Source organism: Triticum aestivum, chromosome 5B (assembly GCF_018294505.1).
Source record: "Triticum aestivum cultivar Chinese Spring chromosome 5B, IWGSC CS RefSeq v2.1, whole genome shotgun sequence".
In the NCBI taxonomy this organism is placed as follows: Eukaryota; Viridiplantae; Streptophyta; class Magnoliopsida; order Poales; family Poaceae; genus Triticum; species Triticum aestivum.
The window spans coordinates 457,054,925-457,066,915 of NC_057807.1; positions in this window are offsets into that span (position 1 = coordinate 457,054,925).

Below are 11,991 nucleotides of genomic sequence, written 5' to 3' on the forward strand. Positions count from 1 at the left end.
AGCAGCATCACCAAGCCGGCGGTCAACTCCCCCTGCTCATTGAGCTCAGCGGGCATGTCGTCGAGGCTCTCCTTCAGCAGCTCCACCAAGTCGTGGATGAACTCCTTCTGCTTATTGAGGTGCTTATTGAGCTGATCGGGCATGCCGTCGAGGGATAATGACTCCAGTGCCGCCAGCTCGACATATTCGCCTCCACGGCTAGGGTGCTCCTGGGAGCCATCGTCTGCCCATGAGAGATCTTTCGAGGTCTCTGTGTGGCGGCGAGACCTCTTTTTTTCTGCAGCCTTGGTTGCCGCTCCCTTGTTACGAGTAGTTCTCGACCTAGAGCTCTGCACACCGGCCATGGCAAGGACGGACGCAGAAGAAGGACTTATGAGGTGGAACGTAGAGTAATTTTCGGTTAGGTAGTTCCCCTTTCTATAACCTAAGTACTAGCACTAGTACTAAAACCTGCATAGTGGGAACACATTCAGGTTTGGTACATACTAGTAGGTGTGAGCAGGCTTGCACTTAATTGTAGCACTAGTACTTTCGAATGTGATGGGAACAAGGTAAAGATTAATTGATGGTTTTGGCTTCGAGGCCCGAAACGGCTCCCGATGAGTTTAGTGGAACATAAATTTCAAGTACTCCCTCCATCTCAGTTTACAAGGCTTGCACATGTATCTAGGTCATCAATGTATCTTATATAAAATAAATTGTTTAACATAAAAAATATATCATTAAAAAAATAGAATATTTGAAGTTTGTAATGATATATTTTTCGTAATCTATGCCTCTTATTAAGTTGGTCAAATTAACGACCTAGGTACACGTGCAAGACTTGTAAACTGAGATAGAGGGAGTACTACACTACTCAAATGCGGTCGCACAAGTCAGTGATGTAACTGGTCGTACATGTCATACCAAGCCGATGCGTGTCCCTTCGTTGAGACGCGGGTCAGACTGACTGTCTGTTGGTGCGACTAACCATAAAGTATTACACGATGGAGACTTTTGGTTGTGGCTTCGGTTGATTGTCACGACCAATCATTCTAAAACTAGTGATAGATCAATTACCATCTTTTTCCAAACGACCAAGTATTTCACAGGAATACAATACATATAGATGGAGTGATTGTCAAGGTTGCAAACCGACATGGCGTTGCAAGTTCACTGCATCGCTAGCGGGGAAGGAGGGCAGCTCACCTCGCCTATGATGCATGCCCAGCGGCGCCCTCTCAACTAGTCCCGGGATTTGGCTTCTCCTACCGCTCATTTGAATAGTTGCACCGGCTGCTCATGCTGTTGCGCAGGGATGCGCGTTCTTTCCGCTGCATTCGACACCGTGAATATGATCTCTACCATTAGCCCTAGCTCGAAATCAACGCAACGCTGCCAGATGCTAACATCCCTCAGCATCTCTCCCCTGAGATCGACTTGCGCCTCCGCCATGTGCTGCGCCAGGCGCAACTCCTTGGAACTTCTCTCCAATCGATGTGATGCTTCCTCGATCCATTTGCCCTTGCTGCCCACCACCTGAAATGTAGCCCTGGCATGTCCTCTGGTGCCACTGATCTGTGATTCCAGAGAAATGGATCCCCTCTAAAACACATGTGGGGTTTGCTCAAAGGCGGCAGTGCTGCGGGCCGCGGCGAGAAGGCAGCCCGCGGGACCCTGGGATCTAAGGGATTATCCATGGAGGGATCCGGTGGGCGAGGCGGGGAGGCGAGCCTAGGTGATGGGAGAGCCATACGAGGCTAAGATAAAGATAGTACTACTCCACTCCGTCCATATTTAAATACAAAGGCCAACAATAGTAGCCCTGGCAAAAAATGATCATGCTGCCTGCATCCTAGTTTATTGGCCCTTTTTCTTTTGTGCCACTTTTTATGACATGCATAAATATTATGTTACTTACAAATATGGTCAATAATTGGCATAAATACGAAGGAGACCAATGGAAGTACTAGCAACCCATGATTTAACTACTCGCATGCGCACAGTGGAGTAGTAATGTCTTTCTTCCGCCCTCATGTCCACTCAATTTGCATGCACTGTATTAATTGACCATCAATGAAGTGAAGGACTTTACACACGTCAAATTATCACATGGGGTGGATCTTGGTACAAAAATGTGTCCGCCCATGTACCCGTGTGTGCGTGCAAGGGAATGAGTGTGTGCGTGGTATGCGTGCACATCTTCGCTTCGTACATGTACCGCCGGTGTGGCTCAGAGAGGACGAGTACATTCTTTTGGAACCAGCAGCATGTCACTGTGATCAATCCACACAATGAGGTCGGGACAACGCCTCCACATGTGTCAATGTCTTCATGAACTGTAAGAGAGACACTATGTAGCGTGCCATTGGAATTCTAATTTCTGTGTTTTGCACATACTCGAAGTACTAGTAAGGTACATGTGCATTGCATGCATCAGATTTGGCAACCAAATTATGAATAAATACCACATTGTAGCATGTAAGCTCTGAGTCATATATGCCTGATGTAGACCTTCATTTAATTCTTATAGTTCATCCCATTCAAAATCAATTACTTTTTATAAAAAAAAGTTAGGACCTCTTTGATTCGTAGGATTTCCAAAACACGGGAATAGGAAAAACATGGGATTAGAGTGGAATGTCGTCTTGAATCCTACAGGATTGTACGAGTATTTGATTATGCATAGAAAAAAACGCAGGATTCTTTCAAACAGGTTGGAGTGGATGGGTTGTTTCCTATGAAATCTAGTGCAAATGAATCCTATGGAAAAATTCCTATGGTTTACAATCCTACGAATCAAACAACCAAGATAGGAAAATTCCTAAGGATTAGAATCCCCCAAAATTGCTTTGAGAATCCTTTGAATCAAAGAAGCCCTTAATCTATTTTATGATTCATGGAATTGTGCATTGTAAAGCATAAAGTAAAAACAAATAAGGCAATTCAATTAGAAAAAAAGTTTGCGCAGTTATGATACGGAAGATTCTAGAACAAAGGAGAAGCATTTGTGTTTTGAGGTTTGCGCATTATGCTTAAGTTCAACCATGGAGTCTGCTAGATTGTACATGTGGCAAAATCCGGTGGGGGGCTAGAAGATGGTGCAAGGGGCCAAGTGGAGGGAGACTATGAAGGAGTGCACAAGTGCGAGATTGATATTTAAATAGAGGGGGCGGGAACGTGCGCTGTTGCGCGCAGTGGCGAAGCCATGAAAAATAAATGAGCTAGGGGGCCAAGCATTGCAAATCCTTTACGAGGAGGGCCAATTCATCAACTTAAACCATTTTACCAGCAATTGTCTAATGATCACATTCATATTAGCCTTGATATATAGTTATTTTAGGGGGGACAGGGCCCTTGCTGCCCCTGTCTTCGCCACTATGCGCGCGTCTGAGAGATGAAGAGGAAGGCATCAATGATGAGAGGGGGACGTTGGATATATAATTAATGTGGGTGTATTAGCTATGTAATCCTATATAGAGAGGTATAGATTGATCGATGTGGACGTGGGAAAGAGGGTGAGACCTCACTAGATATATAGATTGATCGGTTTGTGTGGAAAACCATGAAAGACCTAGCTATACACACACACACATAGAGGAACATTGATCTTGCGCATGCACGTGAAAGATATAGAATGCCTGATATGATGAAGAGTGGGAGGTGTGTGTGTGTGTGTGCCTGCATGGGAGACCGACCTAAAGAAAAAGATTGCATGTGTGCGATGGATAATGCCACCTGGTAGTGTGTGTGCATGCATGCACGAGAGAAAGTTAGTGGTACAATTATAAAGAGAAGACGATTGTGTGGGTGTAAAAGACTAGGTGAGGTCATAATCAATGTAAAGTTGAATTCAAATATTTGAATAAGATATCATGATGTTTGAAACCCATGCATGCATGAATATAACGGAGATATGCACGGTGTGGTTTGGAAATGAGAATGTTGTAATGTATACACACTGAACAAGGTTAGACTGATTTGAATTTGAGATACCGATGGCTGACATCGTTTGGCCACATTGCATCCGAGAATGGACACACTATTCTAATTGGAGATGATGGCTGGCTTTCGCATCACATATCTTTATCTATACCCCTATATAAATATATATATATTATATTTTATATTTTTTATATGGTGTGCGGATAACTTTAACTTTGAAAGATGGTCGTTGGATGAGGCCAATCCGATGGTGCAGAGCTGGAAAATTTGAGCACTACTGGCCGTTGGATATCATCTAGATTTCACCAGATTTTGCCACATGTACAATCTAGAAGACTCCATGGTTGAACTTAAGCATAATGCACGAACCTCAAAACACAAGAACTTCTTCTTTGTTCTAGAATCTTCCGTATAAGAATTGCCCAAATGTATTTCTACATGATTTTCCATTATTTGTTTTTTACTTTATGCCTTACAACGCACAATTCCATGAATCTTAAAATAGATTAGCTTTCTTATAAAAACTAGATGATTTTTAATGAAATGAACTATAAGAATTAAATGTAAAGCTTACATGCTATATTGTGGTATTTATTCATAGTTTGGTTGCCAAATCTCATGCGTGCAACGCACGTATACCTTACTAGTCTAAATGGTGTTTGTGTGTGTGTTGTGCGTGTTAAACACATTATACGTAGTATATCATACATGGTTTAGATTTCGAACATCTAGCTAGAGCATACATGTACTATAATTTGAATTCAATATAAAATGGATACATATACTTGAATTTGAGATCGTATGTACATGTAGTTCATATTTATATAGGAATTTACTTCTCCTATATTCATGTCATGTGTTGTGAAGATAATATTTAGATGGTTGTATAACTAACCCGAGTACAATCCCATTCAAACAAGGAAAATGTACTCAAATTTAGTCCATATGCTAGACAACACACATTGTTTTTTTATTGTTGAGGGAAGTGCAAATTGTTTTGGTACTGTACACGTTATCTTTGTTGCCCCGATTTTTTTAGTTTTTTTGTTGTATTTGAATGCATTTCTAGTAATATAGTAAAACGGGACATGGCTCTCTCTAGTGATGAGGTGCGAATTGTCTTTTTTCTGGGTACACATTAAGCTTGTTCTTCCGAAATTTCAAGCCTCGCCTTGTTATGCCGAAATTTCAAGCTAGCGTCTCTGCCTATCGTGCTGCAAAACTCCCACCACTTCAACCCGCACCTTGTTACCCCGAAATATTTAAGATATATCTTTGTCTTGTTGTGCTCCGACAACTCCCTCCATCTCAACCCGCGCCTTGCTATTCCAAAATTACAATGCACACGAAAACTCCCACTTCCTGTGAAATCCCGACACATGAAATGCCCGTGATACCCCTGAACCAAAAGAACCGCCTCAAACGGTGGGGGTACTTTCGTAACTTACCCCACATTTCAGAAAAGCGCGTCCCTAAGCCATGGTTCCCCACTCCCATCCCATCCGCCCACCCATTCGTACACTGAGGCTGCGGAAACCCACGAAGCCCAACCGGAGCCTCTTCCCCGACGACTTTGTCCACAGCAACACCTCGACGTCCCTCATCCACCGTACCGGATGAGGATCCGTCGTTGATCTTGTCATCGTGCCGGTTTAGCCACCCCGTCCTCCACCTCCAAGGAGCTGCCCCGTTGTTCCCCTCGTTTTTTGCGCCACCTCCATTCCCACACCGCCGTCTTTGCCTGCACCAGCGGAAAAGCAGCATCATCACAGTTTCCTCGGATGAAGCTGCAGCCTAATCGGCGCCACCAAAGAGGTTGTACACTAATCGCCGCATTTTCTTCTTGATTCGATCTCACGGTGCTGTCGGCGCTCAGTCCCCAGCCGACATGGCGTGGCTCCATCCACGGCGGTGTCGCCGGCCAGTTCCTCCAGGGCGTCGCTCCCTTGGCAGCGACATCCATATCAGTAGGATCTGTTGCTGCTTTAGCTCTCGCTCGCGCTGCTGCTCTACTCTTGCTCTCGGTCCCCTGCCTGGTCTGCTCTTGCTATTGCTCTTGCTCTTGCTCACGCTGCTGCTCTCGCTTTTGCTCTTGCTTGTGATGCTGCTCTGATTTAGCTACACTTCAGTCGACTGAATCGACTTTTGGGTCAGATGATTTTCAGGGGGTGGGGGGCTCGCGGAGTTAAGGAAGAACTAGCCGCAGCAGGAAGGGGGGCTCACTGGGGAGGTGCCCCACTATATATCCTAGGGTTCAGGGTGGGGGCGGTGGTCGTTGGCAATGGTGGGGCCGTGTGTGGGGACCGCCGGAGAAAAAGCTCGGCATGGGGAGGCCTAAAGGGATGGCCAGGGCGGCGGCGGACCGGCGGTGAGGAGTGTTTTTGGGGCGGGTGGGGCGGCGCACCACCGGTCGCGGGCGGCGGGGGCGGCTGTTTGGCCGGTGGAGCCTGGCAGCTCAGGGGGTGGAGGTTGAAGATGAACTGTGGGCCCTTGATTTCGTATCCAACGGCTGGAAAATCGACTGACCATAGATGAAAAATTCAGTCGACTGACGTATATCCTCACCTCTAGTGCGTTCAGTTTCGACAGTAAAATTCAGTTTCGACAGCAAAATTTAGTTTCAACAGTTAAGTTCAGTTTCGATAGTTAAATTTAGTTTCGACAGTTAAGTTCAGAGATGGACGGCTGATGTATTTTACATCTAGCACTTTGTGGTTATGGATTTTATGTCATCTATTGGAGATGCTATTAGAATTCCACTCAGGTTAACGTTGTCTCTCTTGTCCTGCTTCAGCCTCGGCGTCGTACAACTCACTAGAGTTGCTCCAATGACGAAACCCTCCATCACAGCGGAGCAGTACCTCGGGCTTCATCTCCAGAGGCCTAATACCTTCTTCCCCTCCTCCGATAACCAAGTCAGCCGGAGCATCCTCACCGACCAACCCAATCACGCTGAGATCAACATGGCTTCGCCAAAGAGGTTGTACACTTGTTGCATTTCTTTTTTACTCTACATGTTATATATATATATTGTCCAATGAGCACACATAGTAAGGTGAAATACAATTATTTTATCCTACTATATGACAAGCAGTGAGGTATCAGGCAACTTAGCTATCCGTGATGGACTCTCTTGAACGCCATCATTATTTATCTCTGTGCGTTTGAGCTGTGCATTTGTCGATGGGCCTGGGAGTCGAGCTAGTAGGGAAGTGGCCTGGGTCCAAAGTAATAGAAGTAGCACAAAAACATTTTTTTAGTGTAGGATTTTCCTTGCTCAACTCTGCCTACTAGAATCGCCAGTGCTTGAAAGGAAAAGTGAAGGAAAAACATAGGAATTGGAAAGTTTCTTGTGGTACTACTATTCATGAATTTGGTTCAAAGGAATGGAGCAAAGGAAAAATGTAGGATTTGTTCCTTTAGTGTCTCCTTGAAAGAAAAATCATAGGAATTCTAATTTCCACTTGTTCTCCTTTTCAAATTCCTATTCATGAAGCACAAGACTAAGAGATAGTATAGCATTATAACCGTACCTTTTCTTGTGGTTTGACTTAATCTCACCATGCTTCTTTGCATCCTATATTCTTCCGATTCTTGTGAATCAAACACCCAGATTGGCAAAAATCATGTGTTTTTAAATTCTCTATTTTGCACGTGCAGTCCTATCCTATTCCTGTCTATTTCCTATCCCTGCATTGTTAGAATCCTCACATTCAAACAAGGCCTTACACAATTACTTCTATTATAGATATGTGTCAAAGAAAACCTTGTGTGGTTTGTCTTGCTCCTACGGCACTATGTTCCACCCCAGCTCAGCTACTCCAACGATGGAAGGGTTCACCATAGCAGAGATCCGCTCTCCAGACTGTCTTTCGCTGCCTTAGATCTTCTTCCCCGCCGTCGGCAGACACGACAACTGCATTACCATCATCAACTGAGCAGATGACCTTGAGGACTACACGGGTCCGCAAGAGAGGTCGCACTCTTTCGTGTCTGCTTACGTTATGCATCGCATATGATGATATGCTACTTTATCATTGTGTTCACCTATTAGACTTTGAGTCAGGTCCAAACTAATGCTGAAACTTGAGTTTTTAAATGGCCGTGGGGTACATATTGGGGCAGCAAACAGTACTATCTGTCTACTATCTGGTTAATCTTGGGTGTCTACTATGAGTTTAATGTTGGGTGCAAACAAACATTAAAGGAGCCATTATCTGTATTTTTTAACTAAAGCTGTTATCTGCCTGCTATCATTCGTTTTGTGTCTATCCACAGTTTGCTACCATCACACTGGATTTGTGCATGCACTCCTTACATAATCTCACTATGTTTTATTCCTATGCATGTCAGTTATTGTACACAATGGAACTGAACATGTAGAGCAAAAGAGACGAGCCTTGTGTGGCAATAAAATTTCATGCAGACGCCACTCCATGGTGGGCGCAAAGATAGCTCCCCCTCCACTCATTTTGGATCGTAATCAAGAGGAAGATAACTGTTCTGAGGGGGATTCAGAAGGAGAAGACCACTCCTATTTATCCCCTGAGGTCTTCGCTCTAACTTGGCATGCTGATGTTGGTAATATCATGCATATGGTGCCTTGCATTTCTTACTATATACATCAGAGATGTCATATGCTTAGTTTAGATATGCTTTGTGTCAATGTCATCCGTTTAGTTTCTTTATTGTATATGTGAATCATGCACTGGGGCTGCCCTTTTTTGAATCATGCAATGCCATCTTGTTTAGCCAGGCATCATATATGTGAATTTTGCAATGCCACCCTGGTTAGCCAGTCATCTTATATGTGAATTATATCATGCCATCATTTTTTATTACATGTTAAATTTGTCAACAATTTTAGTACATTCAATTACTATTCCTGTGCATCAGCCATTTGGCACGGTCATGGAAAAATCTGGAGTGGAAACAAGGTCTTCGGAGCAGACAATGCTATCTGACGACGCGCATGTCTTGCTTGTTACGGATAGCTCCTCAGAGGAGGATTCAGAGATAGATGACCAGTCCTATTCCCCCCCAAGGTGCATGCTCTAACTTGGCAGGTTTATGTTGCTCATATCGTGCGTATGGTATCTTGCATTGCTATGTCATTTCCTTAGTTTAGACATGCTTTGTGTGAATGCCACCTGTTTAGTGTCTAATTACCATATATGTGAATTATGCAATGCCATCTTTTTGCAAGACATTATATATGTGAATTATGCAATGCTATCTTGTTGCAAGGCATTACATATGTGAATTATGCAATGCCATGTTGTCTAGCCAAGCGTCATATATGTGAATTATATCATGCCGTCCTTTTTTTGTATTTCTCATTGCATTTGTAGACAATGTTTGTATATTCAACTGCTCTTCCTGTGCATCAGCCATTTGAATTGGTGATGGAGAAATCTGGAGTGAAAACAAGGTCTTCAGAGCAGACAATGCTACCTGCTGAAGCAGATATCTTGCTGGTTACATATAGCTCTTTAGAGGAGGATTCAGAGGCAGATGACCAGTCCTATTATCCCCCTGAGGTGTATGCTCAAACTTGGCAGGGTTATATTACTCATATCATGCATATGTTGTATTGCAATGCTTAGTTTTTACATCATATACAGAATATTTCATGCCATCTCCTTAGTTGACACATCATATATGCGATTCCCCTCTGCTCACTTGCTTAGTATATAAATCATATATTTGAATTATATCATGCCATGATGTTTACATAGACAGCATGTATCTGAATTATGGCATGCCAACCCATTTTCTAAAGACATAATATAGTTATATCATCTCATCCTGTTTACATAGTCATCATATTTTGAATTATGTCATTCTATCCGTGAATTATATCATGCCATCATGTTTCCATCGACGGCATGTTTGTGATTTATGGCATGCCAACCACTTTAATAGACACATCGTATAGTTATATCATGTCATCCTGTTTACATAGTCATCATATTTTGAAGTATGTCATTCTATCCTGTTTAGTTAGCCATCATACATGTGAAATTGTGTCATGCTATCCTGTTTAATTAGCCATCATATATGTGAAATTATGTCCTGCTATTCTGTTTGGTTAGACAACATAAATGTGAATTATTTCATGCCCTGTTTTCTTCCCTACTATCCATTGCACCTGTCTATCTTACAATGTCTGTACATTCAATTACTTTTCTTGTTTATCAGCCATTTCAATTGGAGGGGGTGATGGCAGTATCTGTGGGAGTAAAAACACGGTCTTCAGAAAAGATCGTGCTACCTGTCGATGCAGATAGAACCACGGTTGTACTTGCCCAAGAACCAGCCCCACCACACATAACCCAGACTCACGCAGATTGTACCCCTACCCAGTTGGACAGAGAACCAGCTACACCCCTTCTAACCCCAACCCCAGCAGATAGTAACCCAGTTCCAGTTGACACAGCACCGTCTCCACCACAGAGCACCCAAACACGAGCAGTTAGTAAGGCAACTGCAGTGCCCAAAGCACGAGGACCACCACTCCGAACCCCAAGTCAACGCTTAAAGCAGAAGAAGAATTGTTCTCAGGTCAGGTTCCGTAGCTATGGTTCATACTACTTTGCTCTTGCATCACTGTATTTACTCATACCAACTAATTTCAAATTTGAAGGATGCAATTGAAACTCCAATGGTGCAACAGGTATGTTTTAAACCTGTTTCTTTAACGTGTTTGCTGTTGTAACTTGCTCTATGTTGATTTCAGTTTCAATTGAATAAACAGTTATGTTCTCATGCCATGCACATTACAAGTGTTGTTATTGTTGTGTAGTTTCCCACACTTATATTCTGTCTATGCTGCTTTGTCTTAAATAGATATGATTCGAACTGTATCTATCTTGATTTGGCAACATAAACTAGAATGATATAGACCATACAGTGACCATACTACATAGATATATGTTTGTTTCATGATGTTATCCTGTCCACCTTACTACTGAACTGGTTTACCAAAATGAGTTTCATATACTACATTGTAAACCTGTGATGTGTTTGTTTGTTTCTCTTTTAGAACACGGATAAAATATTGGAGAAGAGTACCCCATTATGCAATGGTAAAGGAAGTAATGCAGATAAGGTTCAAGATAGTGAGACATCCCTGTTGGTCTCCAAGAAAGCTGATAAAAACTATATTGAAGACACTAAGACAACCCCAAAGTCCTGTCTTGATGTAGTGTTCGAGTTACTGGCTACTACTGCTGGCACTAGCTCTTCGAACTTGCTGCCTGAATCAGTTCGGCTTCTTGAGTCTCAACTTCAAGTTGAAAGACATCGATCAGATGTTATGCGACAGGAAGCCGAAGGACTGAGGAAGTCCCTGCAGAATTCAGATGCATACTTTCTGGTGCAACAACAAGTGCTGGAGGATTTAAGCGCCAAACAAGAGAAAGTTAATAAGCTTGCTAAGCATCTTGCCAGCATTATGGGTACCCAGGATATTGTTTCTTGAGCTCTTCTGAAGTGGTTTCAGTACTGGACTTGTTTTGATGTGGTGTTTATTTGCACTGGTCGCCAACTTTGACAACCAGTGTATATGATATACTGCTTTGTTCCCTATATTTGCACTGGTGGTGAACTTTGATGCCTAGTGGATGTAATATGTGTAATAGCCGTGATAGCCTAGCGTAAGTTGCTTGCTTATTTATTTCCTTACTGTCTTGTTTATTTGTTTGCTTGTAGTCAGTGCAGTTCTTTTTCCGTGGTTTGCTAGTGGCCGCAATAACCTATTTTTTAAAACTAGGCCACAATAACCATGGGCTACGTATTTACTGTAGTTACCATGGGCCTCCTACGGGCCATAGAAACAATGGGCCTTCTAAGGGCCGTAGAAACAATGAGCCTTCTACGAGGCGTAGAAACAATGGGCCTTCTACGGGCCGTAGACACAATGGGCCTTTTACGGGCCGTATCATCAATGGGCCTTCTACGGGCTGTATGATTGATTGGCCAAACATGGGCCAATAACAGACCGCATTATGGTCGTAAACGGGCTAGAGTTGGAATCGTCCGTTCATGGGCCGACCATAACGGGTC